The 20,904-nt window shown below is 46.9% G+C and overlaps 12 non-coding genes and 2 pseudogenes across 12 annotated transcripts; all 14 read left to right on the plus strand.

The window, feature by feature from the left end:
• Positions 1-301: 301 nt before the first annotated feature.
• LOC142280738 (U2 spliceosomal RNA) lies at positions 302-492 on the plus strand. The gene has a single exon (XR_012742934.1). It is a non-coding gene; the product is annotated as a U2 spliceosomal RNA (small nuclear RNA).
• Positions 493-1,879: 1,387 nt separating this feature from the next.
• On the plus strand, positions 1,880-2,070 carry LOC142280739 (U2 spliceosomal RNA). Its single transcript, XR_012742935.1, has one exon. It is a non-coding gene; the product is annotated as a U2 spliceosomal RNA (small nuclear RNA).
• A 1,387-nt stretch (positions 2,071-3,457) lies between these two features.
• LOC142280838 (U2 spliceosomal RNA) lies at positions 3,458-3,608 on the plus strand (annotated as a pseudogene).
• A 718-nt stretch (positions 3,609-4,326) lies between these two features.
• LOC142280831 (U2 spliceosomal RNA) lies at positions 4,327-4,524 on the plus strand. The gene has a single exon (XR_012743021.1). It is a non-coding gene; the product is annotated as a U2 spliceosomal RNA (small nuclear RNA).
• A 1,387-nt stretch (positions 4,525-5,911) lies between these two features.
• Positions 5,912-6,102, plus strand: LOC142280740 (U2 spliceosomal RNA). The gene has a single exon (XR_012742936.1). It is a non-coding gene; the product is annotated as a U2 spliceosomal RNA (small nuclear RNA).
• Positions 6,103-7,489: 1,387 nt separating this feature from the next.
• On the plus strand, positions 7,490-7,680 carry LOC142280741 (U2 spliceosomal RNA). The gene has a single exon (XR_012742937.1). It is a non-coding gene; the product is annotated as a U2 spliceosomal RNA (small nuclear RNA).
• Positions 7,681-9,067: 1,387 nt separating this feature from the next.
• LOC142280743 (U2 spliceosomal RNA) lies at positions 9,068-9,258 on the plus strand. Its single transcript, XR_012742939.1, has one exon. It is a non-coding gene; the product is annotated as a U2 spliceosomal RNA (small nuclear RNA).
• A 1,387-nt stretch (positions 9,259-10,645) lies between these two features.
• Positions 10,646-10,836, plus strand: LOC142280744 (U2 spliceosomal RNA). Its single transcript, XR_012742940.1, has one exon. It is a non-coding gene; the product is annotated as a U2 spliceosomal RNA (small nuclear RNA).
• A 1,387-nt stretch (positions 10,837-12,223) lies between these two features.
• On the plus strand, positions 12,224-12,414 carry LOC142280745 (U2 spliceosomal RNA). The gene has a single exon (XR_012742941.1). It is a non-coding gene; the product is annotated as a U2 spliceosomal RNA (small nuclear RNA).
• A 1,387-nt stretch (positions 12,415-13,801) lies between these two features.
• LOC142280746 (U2 spliceosomal RNA) lies at positions 13,802-13,992 on the plus strand. The gene has a single exon (XR_012742942.1). It is a non-coding gene; the product is annotated as a U2 spliceosomal RNA (small nuclear RNA).
• A 1,387-nt stretch (positions 13,993-15,379) lies between these two features.
• On the plus strand, positions 15,380-15,530 carry LOC142280839 (U2 spliceosomal RNA; annotated as a pseudogene).
• A 718-nt stretch (positions 15,531-16,248) lies between these two features.
• LOC142280832 (U2 spliceosomal RNA) lies at positions 16,249-16,446 on the plus strand. Its single transcript, XR_012743022.1, has one exon. It is a non-coding gene; the product is annotated as a U2 spliceosomal RNA (small nuclear RNA).
• Positions 16,447-17,833: 1,387 nt separating this feature from the next.
• Positions 17,834-18,024, plus strand: LOC142280747 (U2 spliceosomal RNA). The gene has a single exon (XR_012742943.1). It is a non-coding gene; the product is annotated as a U2 spliceosomal RNA (small nuclear RNA).
• Positions 18,025-19,411: 1,387 nt separating this feature from the next.
• Positions 19,412-19,602, plus strand: LOC142280748 (U2 spliceosomal RNA). Its single transcript, XR_012742944.1, has one exon. It is a non-coding gene; the product is annotated as a U2 spliceosomal RNA (small nuclear RNA).
• The last annotated feature ends 1,302 nt before the right edge of the window (positions 19,603-20,904 follow it).

Here is a 20,904-nt window from a genome sequence, read left to right on the forward strand (position 1 = left end):
TGACGGAAAGTCAGGCAACCTGTCCTGTCCGTCTTTTTGTATCGTGAATTGGAAAGACTGCAAGGGGGAGGGGAGTTGCTTGCGCCCTAAAGGAGGAGTTATTCAGATTCATTGCAGTGGGCGGCGGCTGCAAAACGCACCATTCTTCTTGTTTTGGCTCTGCAAAGCAGCCTTTTCAAGGGTTGGCTTGGGTGACAAAATGTCTTGTGTAGGCGTGGGTTTGTCTCCCTCTCGCTCTCTCTCCCTAAGATGTGTCCGGCATAGGCCAGGGTGCCACTCGAGGCCCAAACCAATTCTGGTTATCGCTTCTCGGCCTTTTGGCTAAGATCAAGTGTAGTATCTGTTCTTATCAGTTTAATATCTGATACGTCCCCTATCTGGGGACCATATATTAAATGGATTTTTAGAACAGGGAGATGGAAAAAGAGCTTGCTCTGTCCACTCCACGCATTGACCTGGTATTGCAGTACCTCCAGGAACGGTGCACCCCTTCTTAACCCAGTTTCCAAAAGCAGAACTCAATTCACCTGATTCATATTAGCCCGATTTAATGAATTGGAAGAAAGCATACGTCTTCATATGCACCTCAATTTGGCCCATTCACTTTTCACACTTCCTCCTTTTGTTTTTTATCTTTCACACTTTTGACTTTCTTTATTCATCCAAATAGCAAACTCATCACCACTCAACCTGACCAACTCGGCTATGTCCCCGTGCTGCAGTTCTCTGTCTTATCTAGATCATTTGCAATTGAATGGAATAGATCCCTTTTGGACAAAGTGGATTCACCTGCTGCTGCAGTGACCACAGGTGTGATAACATCTAGAATTGGCATCTGGTGCGATCTCTCCGCTTCCACTCCAAAGAAAGTTACCTGTTTATTCCTATCATGCATTGGTTTTTGGGGTTTTCTTTGAGTAATGATGATCTCTTTAGTAGTCTGTTGGCGCCCTCTCCTGGAGGAATAGTTTGCTTGCTCTTGGACATTCTAAAAGAGAGGTCATGATAGACATTGAGCTTCTGAGCTCAATTGGGGACAGTCATGGGTGATGAATGTTTGCAACCTACTGCGAAGCCTCATACCGCAATATAAGGAACGTCAAATACTAAGAAAGGGCGGCCTATGAAAGAATTACTACTTTCAATAAGTACACTTAAACGGCTAATTGGGAATAGAAAAACTGTAAAAAGCCCTCTGAGAAAGCCCCCCTCTAACCTTTGATAGTAAGCTTTTCTGTAGTCTGCCTGTTGATGTATTTTCCGTTTGAACTGTGCACAACATGAAGAGACGGAACACTGGCGGCTTGTCACAATGCCCCCCGATGACATCACAATAGCGCTGCTGCCTAGAAAACAAGCTGCGCAGAAGAAGTTGTTCTTTGGGTGGGAGGGTGGGCTAGTGGAAGGAGGGGGCAATCTCTTTTTTTCCCGGGTGGTAGGGGGATGACAGGAGAAGGGAAGCGGGTGGTGAGAAAGGTACAGAGGGCAGGGTTTGGGGGCTGGGAAGGAAAGGGAAAAGATTAGGGTTTGGGGATGATGAAAGGGCTTTCTACGGGTAAGGATGGCAAAGGGTGGCAGTGACGGAAAGTCAGGCAACCTGTCCTGTCCGTCTTTTTGTATCGTGAATTGGAAAGACTGCAAGGGGGAGGGGAGTTGCTTGCGCCCTAAAGGAGGAGTTATTCAGATTCATTGCAGTGGGCGGCGGCTGCAAAACGCACCATTCTTCTTGTTTTGGCTCTGCAAAGCAGCCTTTTCAAGGGTTGGCTTGGGTGACAAAATGTCTTGTGTAGGCGTGGGTTTGTCTCCCTCTCGCTCTCTCTCCCTAAGATGTGTCCGGCATAGGCCAGGGTGCCACTCGAGGCCCAAACCAATTCTGGTTATCGCTTCTCGGCCTTTTGGCTAAGATCAAGTGTAGTATCTGTTCTTATCAGTTTAATATCTGATACGTCCCCTATCTGGGGACCATATATTAAATGGATTTTTAGAACAGGGAGATGGAAAAAGAGCTTGCTCTGTCCACTCCACGCATTGACCTGGTATTGCAGTACCTCCAGGAACGGTGCACCCCTTCTTAACCCAGTTTCCAAAAGCAGAACTCAATTCACCTGATTCATATTAGCCCGATTTAATGAATTGGAAGAAAGCATACGTCTTCATATGCACCTCAATTTGGCCCATTCACTTTTCACACTTCCTCCTTTTGTTTTTTATCTTTCACACTTTTGACTTTCTTTATTCATCCAAATAGCAAACTCATCACCACTCAACCTGACCAACTCGGCTATGTCCCCGTGCTGCAGTTCTCTGTCTTATCTAGATCATTTGCAATTGAATGGAATAGATCCCTTTTGGACAAAGTGGATTCACCTGCTGCTGCAGTGACCACAGGTGTGATAACATCTAGAATTGGCATCTGGTGCGATCTCTCCGCTTCCACTCCAAAGAAAGTTACCTGTTTATTCCTATCATGCATTGGTTTTTGGGGTTTTCTTTGAGTAATGATGATCTCTTTAGTAGTCTGTTGGCGCCCTCTCCTGGAGGAATAGTTTGCTTGCTCTTGGACATTCTAAAAGAGAGGTCATGATAGACATTGAGCTTCTGAGCTCAATTGGGGACAGTCATGGGTGATGAATGTTTGCAACCTACTGCGAAGCCTCATACCGCAATATAAGGAACGTCAAATACTAAGAAAGGGCGGCCTATGAAAGAATTACTACTTTCAATAAGTACACTTAAACGGCTAATTGGGAATAGAAAAACTGTAAAAAGCCCTCTGAGAAAGCCCCCCTCTAACCTTTGATAGTAAGCTTTTCTGTAGTCTGCCTGTTGATGTATTTTCCGTTTGAACTGTGCACAACATGAAGAGACGGAACACTGGCGGCTTGTCACAATGCCCCCCGATGACATCACAATAGCGCTGCTGCCTAGAAAACAAGCTGCGCAGAAGAAGTTGTTCTTTGGGTGGGAGGGTGGGCTAGTGGAAGGAGGGGGCAATCTCTTTTTTTCCCGGGTGGTAGGGGGATGACAGGAGAAGGGAAGCGGGTGGTGAGAAAGGTACAGAGGGCAGGGTTTGGGGGCTGGGAAGGAAAGGGAAAAGATTAGGGTTTGGGGATGATGAAAGGGCTTTCTACGGGTAAGGATGGCAAAGGGTGGCAGTGACGGAAAGTCAGGCAACCTGTCCTGTCCGTCTTTTTGTATCGTGAATTGGAAAGACTGCAAGGGGGAGGGGAGTTGCTTGCGCCCTAAAGGAGGAGTTATTCAGATTCATTGCAGTGGGCGGCGGCTGCAAAACGCACCATTCTTCTTGTTTTGGCTCTGCAAAGCAGCCTTTTCAAGGGTTGGCTTGGGTGACAAAATGTCTTGTGTAGGCGTGGGTTTGTCTCCCTCTCGCTCTCTCTCCCTAAGATGTGTCCGGCATAGGCCAGGGTGCCACTCGAGGCCCAAACCAATTCTGGTTATCGCTTCTCGGCCTTTTGGCTAAGATCAAGTGTAGTATCTGTTCTTTGGCTAAGATCAAGTGTAGTATCGTTCGAAAAGGTGGTTTAAGGCTCCGGCCACCTTAGTACAATGATGCAATGCACACTGGAAGGTTGCACTTGTTAGTACTTTGGGAGGATAGTATATCCATCTAGAGGAAACCATGGCCCTACCAGGATTGAGGCTATTAGACTGAGTAAGTGTGGGGGTTATGGTGCAATGTGCCCCAGGAATGGACACCCTGGAGGGAGTCTGAACTTGCTAGGTTGGGACCCTGGTAAGCCTCAGACTCTGTCGCACGCCGTGCCTTGCCTATTCATACTTTCCAAGCATATTGCCCTATCCTGGCCTTCTGGCTAAGAAGGGAAATTTTTATAATCCCGGTCGGAGGTCCGGTCAGCTTTGGGCTGAGAAACCAACACCCGGTTGGAGGTCCGGGTCAGCTTTGGCTGAGAAACCAACACCCGGTTGGAGGTCCGGTTAGCCTTGGGCTGAGAAACCAACACCCGGTTGGAGGTCCGGTCAGCCTTGGGCTGAGAAACCAACACCCGGTTGGAGGTCCGGTCAGCCTTGGGCTGAGAAACCAACACCGGTTGACGGTCCGGGCAGTCTCGGCTGCGAAACCAACGACTAGTAGCTCCCTACTCCACTTGGGTAAGATGCCTCGGTGGACGCTGGGAGCAACAACAAGGCTCAACCAGGCTTCGGCTTGGGGGAGCACCGAAGATCCCTGACCCTCGCTGTGGCCTTCTGGCTCGGAGGGACGGGGTTGATTTTTGGGGATCCTCTTCTCACGGAGGGGTCCACACGAATCCTAGCCTTTGCACTGTTTTTGGTGTGACTTCGGTCATGCATTTTTGCGGTGCTTTGGAAAGCTTCATTAAATCAAAAAAATCTGTTCTTATCAGTTTAATATCTGATACGTCCCCTATCTGGGGACCATATATTAAATGGATTTTTAGAACAGGGAGATGGAAAAAGAGCTTGCTCTGTCCACTCCACGCATTGACCTGGTATTGCAGTACCTCCAGGAACGGTGCACCCCTTCTTAACCCAGTTTCCAAAAGCAGAACTCAATTCACCTGATTCATATTAGCCCGATTTAATGAATTGGAAGAAAGCATACGTCTTCATATGCACCTCAATTTGGCCCATTCACTTTTCACACTTCCTCCTTTTGTTTTTTATCTTTCACACTTTTGACTTTCTTTATTCATCCAAATAGCAAACTCATCACCACTCAACCTGACCAACTCGGCTATGTCCCCGTGCTGCAGTTCTCTGTCTTATCTAGATCATTTGCAATTGAATGGAATAGATCCCTTTTGGACAAAGTGGATTCACCTGCTGCTGCAGTGACCACAGGTGTGATAACATCTAGAATTGGCATCTGGTGCGATCTCTCCGCTTCCACTCCAAAGAAAGTTACCTGTTTATTCCTATCATGCATTGGTTTTTGGGGTTTTCTTTGAGTAATGATGATCTCTTTAGTAGTCTGTTGGCGCCCTCTCCTGGAGGAATAGTTTGCTTGCTCTTGGACATTCTAAAAGAGAGGTCATGATAGACATTGAGCTTCTGAGCTCAATTGGGGACAGTCATGGGTGATGAATGTTTGCAACCTACTGCGAAGCCTCATACCGCAATATAAGGAACGTCAAATACTAAGAAAGGGCGGCCTATGAAAGAATTACTACTTTCAATAAGTACACTTAAACGGCTAATTGGGAATAGAAAAACTGTAAAAAGCCCTCTGAGAAAGCCCCCCTCTAACCTTTGATAGTAAGCTTTTCTGTAGTCTGCCTGTTGATGTATTTTCCGTTTGAACTGTGCACAACATGAAGAGACGGAACACTGGCGGCTTGTCACAATGCCCCCCGATGACATCACAATAGCGCTGCTGCCTAGAAAACAAGCTGCGCAGAAGAAGTTGTTCTTTGGGTGGGAGGGTGGGCTAGTGGAAGGAGGGGGCAATCTCTTTTTTTCCCGGGTGGTAGGGGGATGACAGGAGAAGGGAAACGGGTGGTGAGAAAGGTACAGAGGGCAGGGTTTGGGGGCTGGGAAGGAAAGGGAAAAGATTAGGGTTTGGGGATGATGAAAGGGCTTTCTACGGGTAAGGATGGCAAAGGGTGGCAGTGACGGAAAGTCAGGCAACCTGTCCTGTCCGTCTTTTTGTATCGTGAATTGGAAAGACTGCAAGGGGGAGGGGAGTTGCTTGCGCCCTAAAGGAGGAGTTATTCAGATTCATTGCAGTGGGCGGCGGCTGCAAAACGCACCATTCTTCTTGTTTTGGCTCTGCAAAGCAGCCTTTTCAAGGGTTGGCTTGGGTGACAAAATGTCTTGTGTAGGCGTGGGTTTGTCTCCCTCTCGCTCTCTCTCCCTAAGATGTGTCCGGCATAGGCCAGGGTGCCACTCGAGGCCCAAACCAATTCTGGTTATCGCTTCTCGGCCTTTTGGCTAAGATCAAGTGTAGTATCTGTTCTTATCAGTTTAATATCTGATACGTCCCCTATCTGGGGACCATATATTAAATGGATTTTTAGAACAGGGAGATGGAAAAAGAGCTTGCTCTGTCCACTCCACGCATTGACCTGGTATTGCAGTACCTCCAGGAACGGTGCACCCCTTCTTAACCCAGTTTCCAAAAGCAGAACTCAATTCACCTGATTCATATTAGCCCGATTTAATGAATTGGAAGAAAGCATACGTCTTCATATGCACCTCAATTTGGCCCATTCACTTTTCACACTTCCTCCTTTTGTTTTTTATCTTTCACACTTTTGACTTTCTTTATTCATCCAAATAGCAAACTCATCACCACTCAACCTGACCAACTCGGCTATGTCCCCGTGCTGCAGTTCTCTGTCTTATCTAGATCATTTGCAATTGAATGGAATAGATCCCTTTTGGACAAAGTGGATTCACCTGCTGCTGCAGTGACCACAGGTGTGATAACATCTAGAATTGGCATCTGGTGCGATCTCTCCGCTTCCACTCCAAAGAAAGTTACCTGTTTATTCCTATCATGCATTGGTTTTTGGGGTTTTCTTTGAGTAATGATGATCTCTTTAGTAGTCTGTTGGCGCCCTCTCCTGGAGGAATAGTTTGCTTGCTCTTGGACATTCTAAAAGAGAGGTCATGATAGACATTGAGCTTCTGAGCTCAATTGGGGACAGTCATGGGTGATGAATGTTTGCAACCTACTGCGAAGCCTCATACCGCAATATAAGGAACGTCAAATACTAAGAAAGGGCGGCCTATGAAAGAATTACTACTTTCAATAAGTACACTTAAACGGCTAATTGGGAATAGAAAAACTGTAAAAAGCCCTCTGAGAAAGCCCCCCTCTAACCTTTGATAGTAAGCTTTTCTGTAGTCTGCCTGTTGATGTATTTTCCGTTTGAACTGTGCACAACATGAAGAGACGGAACACTGGCGGCTTGTCACAATGCCCCCCGATGACATCACAATAGCGCTGCTGCCTAGAAAACAAGCTGCGCAGAAGAAGTTGTTCTTTGGGTGGGAGGGTGGGCTAGTGGAAGGAGGGGGCAATCTCTTTTTTTCCCGGGTGGTAGGGGGATGACAGGAGAAGGGAAGCGGGTGGTGAGAAAGGTACAGAGGGCAGGGTTTGGGGGCTGGGAAGGAAAGGGAAAAGATTAGGGTTTGGGGATGATGAAAGGGCTTTCTACGGGTAAGGATGGCAAAGGGTGGCAGTGACGGAAAGTCAGGCAACCTGTCCTGTCCGTCTTTTTGTATCGTGAATTGGAAAGACTGCAAGGGGGAGGGGAGTTGCTTGCGCCCTAAAGGAGGAGTTATTCAGATTCATTGCAGTGGGCGGCGGCTGCAAAACGCACCATTCTTCTTGTTTTGGCTCTGCAAAGCAGCCTTTTCAAGGGTTGGCTTGGGTGACAAAATGTCTTGTGTAGGCGTGGGTTTGTCTCCCTCTCGCTCTCTCTCCCTAAGATGTGTCCGGCATAGGCCAGGGTGCCACTCGAGGCCCAAACCAATTCTGGTTATCGCTTCTCGGCCTTTTGGCTAAGATCAAGTGTAGTATCTGTTCTTATCAGTTTAATATCTGATACGTCCCCTATCTGGGGACCATATATTAAATGGATTTTTAGAACAGGGAGATGGAAAAAGAGCTTGCTCTGTCCACTCCACGCATTGACCTGGTATTGCAGTACCTCCAGGAACGGTGCACCCCTTCTTAACCCAGTTTCCAAAAGCAGAACTCAATTCACCTGATTCATATTAGCCCGATTTAATGAATTGGAAGAAAGCATACGTCTTCATATGCACCTCAATTTGGCCCATTCACTTTTCACACTTCCTCCTTTTGTTTTTTATCTTTCACACTTTTGACTTTCTTTATTCATCCAAATAGCAAACTCATCACCACTCAACCTGACCAACTCGGCTATGTCCCCGTGCTGCAGTTCTCTGTCTTATCTAGATCATTTGCAATTGAATGGAATAGATCCCTTTTGGACAAAGTGGATTCACCTGCTGCTGCAGTGACCACAGGTGTGATAACATCTAGAATTGGCATCTGGTGCGATCTCTCCGCTTCCACTCCAAAGAAAGTTACCTGTTTATTCCTATCATGCATTGGTTTTTGGGGTTTTCTTTGAGTAATGATGATCTCTTTAGTAGTCTGTTGGCGCCCTCTCCTGGAGGAATAGTTTGCTTGCTCTTGGACATTCTAAAAGAGAGGTCATGATAGACATTGAGCTTCTGAGCTCAATTGGGGACAGTCATGGGTGATGAATGTTTGCAACCTACTGCGAAGCCTCATACCGCAATATAAGGAACGTCAAATACTAAGAAAGGGCGGCCTATGAAAGAATTACTACTTTCAATAAGTACACTTAAACGGCTAATTGGGAATAGAAAAACTGTAAAAAGCCCTCTGAGAAAGCCCCCCTCTAACCTTTGATAGTAAGCTTTTCTGTAGTCTGCCTGTTGATGTATTTTCCGTTTGAACTGTGCACAACATGAAGAGACGGAACACTGGCGGCTTGTCACAATGCCCCCCGATGACATCACAATAGCGCTGCTGCCTAGAAAACAAGCTGCGCAGAAGAAGTTGTTCTTTGGGTGGGAGGGTGGGCTAGTGGAAGGAGGGGGCAATCTCTTTTTTTCCCGGGTGGTAGGGGGATGACAGGAGAAGGGAAGCGGGTGGTGAGAAAGGTACAGAGGGCAGGGTTTGGGGGCTGGGAAGGAAAGGGAAAAGATTAGGGTTTGGGGATGATGAAAGGGCTTTCTACGGGTAAGGATGGCAAAGGGTGGCAGTGACGGAAAGTCAGGCAACCTGTCCTGTCCGTCTTTTTGTATCGTGAATTGGAAAGACTGCAAGGGGGAGGGGAGTTGCTTGCGCCCTAAAGGAGGAGTTATTCAGATTCATTGCAGTGGGCGGCGGCTGCAAAACGCACCATTCTTCTTGTTTTGGCTCTGCAAAGCAGCCTTTTCAAGGGTTGGCTTGGGTGACAAAATGTCTTGTGTAGGCGTGGGTTTGTCTCCCTCTCGCTCTCTCTCCCTAAGATGTGTCCGGCATAGGCCAGGGTGCCACTCGAGGCCCAAACCAATTCTGGTTATCGCTTCTCGGCCTTTTGGCTAAGATCAAGTGTAGTATCTGTTCTTATCAGTTTAATATCTGATACGTCCCCTATCTGGGGACCATATATTAAATGGATTTTTAGAACAGGGAGATGGAAAAAGAGCTTGCTCTGTCCACTCCACGCATTGACCTGGTATTGCAGTACCTCCAGGAACGGTGCACCCCTTCTTAACCCAGTTTCCAAAAGCAGAACTCAATTCACCTGATTCATATTAGCCCGATTTAATGAATTGGAAGAAAGCATACGTCTTCATATGCACCTCAATTTGGCCCATTCACTTTTCACACTTCCTCCTTTTGTTTTTTATCTTTCACACTTTTGACTTTCTTTATTCATCCAAATAGCAAACTCATCACCACTCAACCTGACCAACTCGGCTATGTCCCCGTGCTGCAGTTCTCTGTCTTATCTAGATCATTTGCAATTGAATGGAATAGATCCCTTTTGGACAAAGTGGATTCACCTGCTGCTGCAGTGACCACAGGTGTGATAACATCTAGAATTGGCATCTGGTGCGATCTCTCCGCTTCCACTCCAAAGAAAGTTACCTGTTTATTCCTATCATGCATTGGTTTTTGGGGTTTTCTTTGAGTAATGATGATCTCTTTAGTAGTCTGTTGGCGCCCTCTCCTGGAGGAATAGTTTGCTTGCTCTTGGACATTCTAAAAGAGAGGTCATGATAGACATTGAGCTTCTGAGCTCAATTGGGGACAGTCATGGGTGATGAATGTTTGCAACCTACTGCGAAGCCTCATACCGCAATATAAGGAACATCAAATACTAAGAAAGGGCGGCCTATGAAAGAATTACTACTTTCAATAAGTACACTTAAACGGCTAATTGGGAATAGAAAAACTGTAAAAAGCCCTCTGAGAAAGCCCCCCTCTAACCTTTGATAGTAAGCTTTTCTGTAGTCTGCCTGTTGATGTATTTTCCGTTTGAACTGTGCACAACATGAAGAGACGGAACACTGGCGGCTTGTCACAATGCCCCCCGATGACATCACAATAGCGCTGCTGCCTAGAAAACAAGCTGCGCAGAAGAAGTTGTTCTTTGGGTGGGAGGGTGGGCTAGTGGAAGGAGGGGGCAATCTCTTTTTTTCCCGGGTGGTAGGGGGATGACAGGAGAAGGGAAGCGGGTGGTGAGAAAGGTACAGAGGGCAGGGTTTGGGGGCTGGGAAGGAAAGGGAAAAGATTAGGGTTTGGGGATGATGAAAGGGCTTTCTACGGGTAAGGATGGCAAAGGGTGGCAGTGACGGAAAGTCAGGCAACCTGTCCTGTCCGTCTTTTTGTATCGTGAATTGGAAAGACTGCAAGGGGGAGGGGAGTTGCTTGCGCCCTAAAGGAGGAGTTATTCAGATTCATTGCAGTGGGCGGCGGCTGCAAAACGCACCATTCTTCTTGTTTTGGCTCTGCAAAGCAGCCTTTTCAAGGGTTGGCTTGGGTGACAAAATGTCTTGTGTAGGCGTGGGTTTGTCTCCCTCTCGCTCTCTCTCCCTAAGATGTGTCCGGCATAGGCCAGGGTGCCACTCGAGGCCCAAACCAATTCTGGTTATCGCTTCTCGGCCTTTTGGCTAAGATCAAGTGTAGTATCTGTTCTTATCAGTTTAATATCTGATACGTCCCCTATCTGGGGACCATATATTAAATGGATTTTTAGAACAGGGAGATGGAAAAAGAGCTTGCTCTGTCCACTCCACGCATTGACCTGGTATTGCAGTACCTCCAGGAACGGTGCACCCCTTCTTAACCCAGTTTCCAAAAGCAGAACTCAATTCACCTGATTCATATTAGCCCGATTTAATGAATTGGAAGAAAGCATACGTCTTCATATGCACCTCAATTTGGCCCATTCACTTTTCACACTTCCTCCTTTTGTTTTTTATCTTTCACACTTTTGACTTTCTTTATTCATCCAAATAGCAAACTCATCACCACTCAACCTGACCAACTCGGCTATGTCCCCGTGCTGCAGTTCTCTGTCTTATCTAGATCATTTGCAATTGAATGGAATAGATCCCTTTTGGACAAAGTGGATTCACCTGCTGCTGCAGTGACCACAGGTGTGATAACATCTAGAATTGGCATCTGGTGCGATCTCTCCGCTTCCACTCCAAAGAAAGTTACCTGTTTATTCCTATCATGCATTGGTTTTTGGGGTTTTCTTTGAGTAATGATGATCTCTTTAGTAGTCTGTTGGCGCCCTCTCCTGGAGGAATAGTTTGCTTGCTCTTGGACATTCTAAAAGAGAGGTCATGATAGACATTGAGCTTCTGAGCTCAATTGGGGACAGTCATGGGTGATGAATGTTTGCAACCTACTGCGAAGCCTCATACCGCAATATAAGGAACGTCAAATACTAAGAAAGGGCGGCCTATGAAAGAATTACTACTTTCAATAAGTACACTTAAACGGCTAATTGGGAATAGAAAAACTGTAAAAAGCCCTCTGAGAAAGCCCCCCTCTAACCTTTGATAGTAAGCTTTTCTGTAGTCTGCCTGTTGATGTATTTTCCGTTTGAACTGTGCACAACATGAAGAGACGGAACACTGGCGGCTTGTCACAATGCCCCCCGATGACATCACAATAGCGCTGCTGCCTAGAAAACAAGCTGCGCAGAAGAAGTTGTTCTTTGGGTGGGAGGGTGGGCTAGTGGAAGGAGGGGGCAATCTCTTTTTTTCCCGGGTGGTAGGGGGATGACAGGAGAAGGGAAGCGGGTGGTGAGAAAGGTACAGAGGGCAGGGTTTGGGGGCTGGGAAGGAAAGGGAAAAGATTAGGGTTTGGGGATGATGAAAGGGCTTTCTACGGGTAAGGATGGCAAAGGGTGGCAGTGACGGAAAGTCAGGCAACCTGTCCTGTCCGTCTTTTTGTATCGTGAATTGGAAAGACTGCAAGGGGGAGGGGAGTTGCTTGCGCCCTAAAGGAGGAGTTATTCAGATTCATTGCAGTGGGCGGCGGCTGCAAAACGCACCATTCTTCTTGTTTTGGCTCTGCAAAGCAGCCTTTTCAAGGGTTGGCTTGGGTGACAAAATGTCTTGTGTAGGCGTGGGTTTGTCTCCCTCTCGCTCTCTCTCCCTAAGATGTGTCCGGCATAGGCCAGGGTGCCACTCGAGGCCCAAACCAATTCTGGTTATCGCTTCTCGGCCTTTTGGCTAAGATCAAGTGTAGTATCTGTTCTTATCAGTTTAATATCTGATACGTCCCCTATCTGGGGACCATATATTAAATGGATTTTTAGAACAGGGAGATGGAAAAAGAGCTTGCTCTGTCCACTCCACGCATTGACCTGGTATTGCAGTACCTCCAGGAACGGTGCACCCCTTCTTAACCCAGTTTCCAAAAGCAGAACTCAATTCACCTGATTCATATTAGCCCGATTTAATGAATTGGAAGAAAGCATACGTCTTCATATGCACCTCAATTTGGCCCATTCACTTTTCACACTTCCTCCTTTTGTTTTTTATCTTTCACACTTTTGACTTTCTTTATTCATCCAAATAGCAAACTCATCACCACTCAACCTGACCAACTCGGCTATGTCCCCGTGCTGCAGTTCTCTGTCTTATCTAGATCATTTGCAATTGAATGGAATAGATCCCTTTTGGACAAAGTGGATTCACCTGCTGCTGCAGTGACCACAGGTGTGATAACATCTAGAATTGGCATCTGGTGCGATCTCTCCGCTTCCACTCCAAAGAAAGTTACCTGTTTATTCCTATCATGCATTGGTTTTTGGGGTTTTCTTTGAGTAATGATGATCTCTTTAGTAGTCTGTTGGCGCCCTCTCCTGGAGGAATAGTTTGCTTGCTCTTGGACATTCTAAAAGAGAGGTCATGATAGACATTGAGCTTCTGAGCTCAATTGGGGACAGTCATGGGTGATGAATGTTTGCAACCTACTGCGAAGCCTCATACCGCAATATAAGGAACGTCAAATACTAAGAAAGGGCGGCCTATGAAAGAATTACTACTTTCAATAAGTACACTTAAACGGCTAATTGGGAATAGAAAAACTGTAAAAAGCCCTCTGAGAAAGCCCCCCTCTAACCTTTGATAGTAAGCTTTTCTGTAGTCTGCCTGTTGATGTATTTTCCGTTTGAACTGTGCACAACATGAAGAGACGGAACACTGGCGGCTTGTCACAATGCCCCCCGATGACATCACAATAGCGCTGCTGCCTAGAAAACAAGCTGCGCAGAAGAAGTTGTTCTTTGGGTGGGAGGGTGGGCTAGTGGAAGGAGGGGGCAATCTCTTTTTTTCCCGGGTGGTAGGGGGATGACAGGAGAAGGGAAGCGGGTGGTGAGAAAGGTACAGAGGGCAGGGTTTGGGGGCTGGGAAGGAAAGGGAAAAGATTAGGGTTTGGGGATGATGAAAGGGCTTTCTACGGGTAAGGATGGCAAAGGGTGGCAGTGACGGAAAGTCAGGCAACCTGTCCTGTCCGTCTTTTTGTATCGTGAATTGGAAAGACTGCAAGGGGGAGGGGAGTTGCTTGCGCCCTAAAGGAGGAGTTATTCAGATTCATTGCAGTGGGCGGCGGCTGCAAAACGCACCATTCTTCTTGTTTTGGCTCTGCAAAGCAGCCTTTTCAAGGGTTGGCTTGGGTGACAAAATGTCTTGTGTAGGCGTGGGTTTGTCTCCCTCTCGCTCTCTCTCCCTAAGATGTGTCCGGCATAGGCCAGGGTGCCACTCGAGGCCCAAACCAATTCTGGTTATCGCTTCTCGGCCTTTTGGCTAAGATCAAGTGTAGTATCTGTTCTTATCAGTTTAATATCTGATACGTCCCCTATCTGGGGACCATATATTAAATGGATTTTTAGAACAGGGAGATGGAAAAAGAGCTTGCTCTGTCCACTCCACGCATTGACCTGGTATTGCAGTACCTCCAGGAACGGTGCACCCCTTCTTAACCCAGTTTCCAAAAGCAGAACTCAATTCACCTGATTCATATTAGCCCGATTTAATGAATTGGAAGAAAGCATACGTCTTCATATGCACCTCAATTTGGCCCATTCACTTTTCACACTTCCTCCTTTTGTTTTTTATCTTTCACACTTTTGACTTTCTTTATTCATCCAAATAGCAAACTCATCACCACTCAACCTGACCAACTCGGCTATGTCCCCGTGCTGCAGTTCTCTGTCTTATCTAGATCATTTGCAATTGAATGGAATAGATCCCTTTTGGACAAAGTGGATTCACCTGCTGCTGCAGTGACCACAGGTGTGATAACATCTAGAATTGGCATCTGGTGCGATCTCTCCGCTTCCACTCCAAAGAAAGTTACCTGTTTATTCCTATCATGCATTGGTTTTTGGGGTTTTCTTTGAGTAATGATGATCTCTTTAGTAGTCTGTTGGCGCCCTCTCCTGGAGGAATAGTTTGCTTGCTCTTGGACATTCTAAAAGAGAGGTCATGATAGACATTGAGCTTCTGAGCTCAATTGGGGACAGTCATGGGTGATGAATGTTTGCAACCTACTGCGAAGCCTCATACCGCAATATAAGGAACGTCAAATACTAAGAAAGGGCGGCCTATGAAAGAATTACTACTTTCAATAAGTACACTTAAACGGCTAATTGGGAATAGAAAAACTGTAAAAAGCCCTCTGAGAAAGCCCCCCTCTAACCTTTGATAGTAAGCTTTTCTGTAGTCTGCCTGTTGATGTATTTTCCGTTTGAACTGTGCACAACATGAAGAGACGGAACACTGGCGGCTTGTCACAATGCCCCCCGATGACATCACAATAGCGCTGCTGCCTAGAAAACAAGCTGCGCAGAAGAAGTTGTTCTTTGGGTGGGAGGGTGGGCTAGTGGAAGGAGGGGGCAATCTCTTTTTTTCCCGGGTGGTAGGGGGATGACAGGAGAAGGGAAGCGGGTGGTGAGAAAGGTACAGAGGGCAGGGTTTGGGGGCTGGGAAGGAAAGGGAAAAGATTAGGGTTTGGGGATGATGAAAGGGCTTTCTACGGGTAAGGATGGCAAAGGGTGGCAGTGACGGAAAGTCAGGCAACCTGTCCTGTCCGTCTTTTTGTATCGTGAATTGGAAAGACTGCAAGGGGGAGGGGAGTTGCTTGCGCCCTAAAGGAGGAGTTATTCAGATTCATTGCAGTGGGCGGCGGCTGCAAAACGCACCATTCTTCTTGTTTTGGCTCTGCAAAGCAGCCTTTTCAAGGGTTGGCTTGGGTGACAAAATGTCTTGTGTAGGCGTGGGTTTGTCTCCCTCTCGCTCTCTCTCCCTAAGATGTGTCCGGCATAGGCCAGGGTGCCACTCGAGGCCCAAACCAATTCTGGTTATCGCTTCTCGGCCTTTTGGCTAAGATCAAGTGTAGTATCTGTTCTTTGGCTAAGATCAAGTGTAGTATCGTTCGAAAAGGTGGTTTAAGGCTCCGGCCACCTTAGTACAATGATGCAATGCACACTGGAAGGTTGCACTTGTTAGTACTTTGGGAGGATAGTATATCCATCTAGAGGAAACCATGGCCCTACCAGGATTGAGGCTATTAGACTGAGTAAGTGTGGGGGTTATGGTGCAATGTGCCCCAGGAATGGACACCCTGGAGGGAGTCTGAACTTGCTAGGTTGGGACCCTGGTAAGCCTCAGACTCTGTCGCACGCCGTGCCTTGCCTATTCATACTTTCCAAGCATATTGCCCTATCCTGGCCTTCTGGCTAAGAAGGGAAATTTTTATAATCCCGGTCGGAGGTCCGGTCAGCTTTGGGCTGAGAAACCAACACCCGGTTGGAGGTCCGGGTCAGCTTTGGCTGAGAAACCAACACCCGGTTGGAGGTCCGGTTAGCCTTGGGCTGAGAAACCAACACCCGGTTGGAGGTCCGGTCAGCCTTGGGCTGAGAAACCAACACCCGGTTGGAGGTCCGGTCAGCCTTGGGCTGAGAAACCAACACCGGTTGACGGTCCGGGCAGTCTCGGCTGCGAAACCAACGACTAGTAGCTCCCTACTCCACTTGGGTAAGATGCCTCGGTGGACGCTGGGAGCAACAACAAGGCTCAACCAGGCTTCGGCTTGGGGGAGCACCGAAGATCCCTGACCCTCGCTGTGGCCTTCTGGCTCGGAGGGACGGGGTTGATTTTTGGGGATCCTCTTCTCACGGAGGGGTCCACACGAATCCTAGCCTTTGCACTGTTTTTGGTGTGACTTCGGTCATGCATTTTTGCGGTGCTTTGGAAAGCTTCATTAAATCAAAAAAATCTGTTCTTATCAGTTTAATATCTGATACGTCCCCTATCTGGGGACCATATATTAAATGGATTTTTAGAACAGGGAGATGGAAAAAGAGCTTGCTCTGTCCACTCCACGCATTGACCTGGTATTGCAGTACCTCCAGGAACGGTGCACCCCTTCTTAACCCAGTTTCCAAAAGCAGAACTCAATTCACCTGATTCATATTAGCCCGATTTAATGAATTGGAAGAAAGCATACGTCTTCATATGCACCTCAATTTGGCCCATTCACTTTTCACACTTCCTCCTTTTGTTTTTTATCTTTCACACTTTTGACTTTCTTTATTCATCCAAATAGCAAACTCATCACCACTCAACCTGACCAACTCGGCTATGTCCCCGTGCTGCAGTTCTCTGTCTTATCTAGATCATTTGCAATTGAATGGAATAGATCCCTTTTGGACAAAGTGGATTCACCTGCTGCTGCAGTGACCACAGGTGTGATAACATCTAGAATTGGCATCTGGTGCGATCTCTCCGCTTCCACTCCAAAGAAAGTTACCTGTTTATTCCTATCATGCATTGGTTTTTGGGGTTTTCTTTGAGTAATGATGATCTCTTTAGTAGTCTGTTGGCGCCCTCTCCTGGAGGAATAGTTTGCTTGCTCTTGGACATTCTAAAAGAGAGGTCATGATAGACATTGAGCTTCTGAGCTCAATTGGGGACAGTCATGGGTGATGAATGTTTGCAACCTACTGCGAAGCCTCATACCGCAATATAAGGAACGTCAAATACTAAGAAAGGGCGGCCTATGAAAGAATTACTACTTTCAATAAGTACACTTAAACGGCTAATTGGGAATAGAAAAACTGTAAAAAGCCCTCTGAGAAAGCCCCCCTCTAACCTTTGATAGTAAGCTTTTCTGTAGTCTGCCTGTTGATGTATTTTCCGTTTGAACTGTGCACAACATGAAGAGACGGAACACTGGCGGCTTGTCACAATGCCCCCCGATGACATCACAATAGCGCTGCTGCCTAGAAAACAAGCTGCGCAGAAGAAGTTGTTCTTTGGGTGGGAGGGTGGGCTAGTGGAAGGAGGGGGCAATCTCTTTTTTTCCCGGGTGGTAGGGGGATGACAGGAGAAGGGAAACGGGTGGTGAGAAAGGTACAGAGGGCAGGGTTTGGGGGCTGGGAAGGAAAGGGAAAAGATTAGGGTTTGGGGATGATGAAAGGGCTTTCTACGGGTAAGGATGGCAAAGGGTGGCAGTGACGGAAAGTCAGGCAACCTGTCCTGTCCGTCTTTTTGTATCGTGAATTGGAAAGACTGCAAGGGGGAGGGGAGTTGCTTGCGCCCTAAAGGAGGAGTTATTCAGATTCATTGCAGTGGGCGGCGGCTGCAAAACGCACCATTCTTCTTGTTTTGGCTCTGCAAAGCAGCCTTTTCAAGGGTTGGCTTGGGTGACAAAATGTCTTGTGTAGGCGTGGGTTTGTCTCCCTCTCGCTCTCTCTCCCTAAGATGTGTCCGGCATAGGCCAGGGTGCCACTCGAGGCCCAAACCAATTCTGGTTATCGCTTCTCGGCCTTTTGGCTAAGATCAAGTGTAGTATCTGTTCTTATCAGTTTAATATCTGATACGTCCCCTATCTGGGGACCATATATTAAATGGATTTTTAGAACAGGGAGATGGAAAAAGAGCTTGCTCTGTCCACTCCACGCATTGACCTGGTATTGCAGTACCTCCAGGAACGGTGCACCCCTTCTTAACCCAGTTTCCAAAAGCAGAACTCAATTCACCTGATTCATATTAGCCCGATTTAATGAATTGGAAGAAAGCATACGTCTTCATATGCACCTCAATTTGGCCCATTCACTTTTCACACTTCCTCCTTTTGTTTTTTATCTTTCACACTTTTGACTTTCTTTATTCATCCAAATAGCAAACTCATCACCACTCAACCTGACCAACTCGGCTATGTCCCCGTGCTGCAGTTCTCTGTCTTATCTAGATCATTTGCAATTGAATGGAATAGATCCCTTTTGGACAAAGTGGATTCACCTGCTGCTGCAGTGACCACAGGTGTGATAACATCTAGAATTGGCATCTGGTGCGATCTCTCCGCTTCCACTCCAAAGAAAGTTACCTGTTTATTCCTATCATGCATTGGTTTTTGGGGTTTTCTTTGAGTAATGATGATCTCTTTAGTAGTCTGTTGGCGCCCTCTCCTGGAGGAATAGTTTGCTTGCTCTTGGACATTCTAAAAGAGAGGTCATGATAGACATTGAGCTTCTGAGCTCAATTGGGGACAGTCATGGGTGATGAATGTTTGCAACCTACTGCGAAGCCTCATACCGCAATATAAGGAACGTCAAATACTAAGAAAGGGCGGCCTATGAAAGAATTACTACTTTCAATAAGTACACTTAAACGGCTAATTGGGAATAGAAAAACTGTAAAAAGCCCTCTGAGAAAGCCCCCCTCTAACCTTTGATAGTAAGCTTTTCTGTAGTCTGCCTGTTGATGTATTTTCCGTTTGAACTGTGCACAACATGAAGAGACGGAACACTGGCGGCTTGTCACAATGCCCCCCGATGACATCACAATAGCGCTGCTGCCTAGAAAACAAGCTGCGCAGAAGAAGTTGTTCTTTGGGTGGGAGGGTGGGCTAGTGGAAGGAGGGGGCAATCTCTTTTTTTCCCGGGTGGTAGGGGGATGACAGGAGAAGGGAAGCGGGTGGTGAGAAAGGTACAGAGGGCAGGGTTTGGGGGCTGGGAAGGAAAGGGAAAAGATTAGGGTTTGGGGATGATGAAAGGGCTTTCTACGGGTAAGGATGGCAAAGGGTGGCAGTGACGGAAAGTCAGGCAACCTGTCCTGTCCGTCTTTTTGTATCGTGAATTGGAAAGACTGCAAGGGGGAGGGGAGTTGCTTGCGCCCTAAAGGAGGAGTTATTCAGATTCATTGCAGTGGGCGGCGGCTGCAAAACGCACCATTCTTCTTGTTTTGGCTCTGCAAAGCAGCCTTTTCAAGGGTTGGCTTGGGTGACAAAATGTCTTGTGTAGGCGTGGGTTTGTCTCCCTCTCGCTCTCTCTCCCTAAGATGTGTCCGGCATAGGCCAGGGTGCCACTCGAGGCCCAAACCAATTCTGGTTATCGCTTCTCGGCCTTTTGGCTAAGATCAAGTGTAGTATCTGTTCTTATCAGTTTAATATCTGATACGTCCCCTATCTGGGGACCATATATTAAATGGATTTTTAGAACAGGGAGATGGAAAAAGAGCTTGCTCTGTCCACTCCACGCATTGACCTGGTATTGCAGTACCTCCAGGAACGGTGCACCCCTTCTTAACCCAGTTTCCAAAAGCAGAACTCAATTCACCTGATTCATATTAGCCCGATTTAATGAATTGGAAGAAAGCATACGTCTTCATATGCACCTCAATTTGGCCCATTCACTTTTCACACTTCCTCCTTTTGTTTTTTATCTTTCACACTTTTGACTTTCTTTATTCATCCAAATAGCAAACTCATCACCACTCAACCTGACCAACTCGGCTATGTCCCCGTGCTGCAGTTCTCTGTCTTATCTAGATCATTTGCAATTGAATGGAATAGATCCCTTTTGGACAAAGTGGATTCACCTGCTGCTGCAGTGACCACAGGTGTGATAACATCTAGAATTGGCATCTGGTGCGATCTCTCCGCTTCCACTCCAAAGAAAGTTACCTGTTTATTCCTATCATGCATTGGTTTTTGGGGTTTTCTTTGAGTAATGATGATCTCTTTAGTAGTCTGTTGGCGCCCTCTCCTGGAGGAATAGTTTGCTTGCTCTTGGACATTCTAAAAGAGAGGTCATGATAGACATTGAGCTTCTGAGCTCAATTGGGGACAGTCATGGGTGATGAATGTTTGCAACCTACTGCGAAGCCTCATACCGCAATATAAGGAACGTCAAATACTAAGAAAGGGCGGCCTATGAAAGAATTACTACTTTCAATAAGTACACTTAAACGGCTAATTGGGAATAGAAAAACTGTAAAAAGCCCTCTGAGAAAGCCCCCCTCTAACCTTTGATAGTAAGCTTTTCTGTAGTCTGCCTGTTGATGTATTTTCCGTTTGAACTGTGCACAACATGAAGAGACGGAACACTGGCGGCTTGTCACAATGCCCCCCGATGACATCACAATAGCGCTGCTGCCTAGAAAACAAGCTGCGCAGAAGAAGTTGTTCTTTGGGTGGGAGGGTGGGCTAGTGGAAGGAGGGGGCAATCTCTTTTTTTCCCGGGTGGTAGGGGGATGACAGGAGAAGGGAAGCGGGTGGTGAGAAAGGTACAGAGGGCAGGGTTTGGGGGCTGGGAAGGAAAGGGAAAAGATTAGGGTTTGGGGATGATGAAAGGGCTTTCTACGGGTAAGGATGGCAAAGGGTGGCAGTGACGGAAAGTCAGGCAACCTGTCCTGTCCGTCTTTTTGTATCGTGAATTGGAAAGACTGCAAGGGGGAGGGGAGTTGCTTGCGCCCTAAAGGAGGAGTTATTCAGATTCATTGCAGTGGGCGGCGGCTGCAAAACGCACCATTCTTCTTGTTTTGGCTCTGCAAAGCAGCCTTTTCAAGGGTTGGCTTGGGTGACAAAATGTCTTGTGTAGGCGT

This window comes from Anomaloglossus baeobatrachus, unplaced genomic scaffold (genome assembly GCF_048569485.1).
Source record: "Anomaloglossus baeobatrachus isolate aAnoBae1 unplaced genomic scaffold, aAnoBae1.hap1 Scaffold_463, whole genome shotgun sequence".
Taxonomy (NCBI): Eukaryota; Metazoa; Chordata; class Amphibia; order Anura; family Aromobatidae; genus Anomaloglossus; species Anomaloglossus baeobatrachus.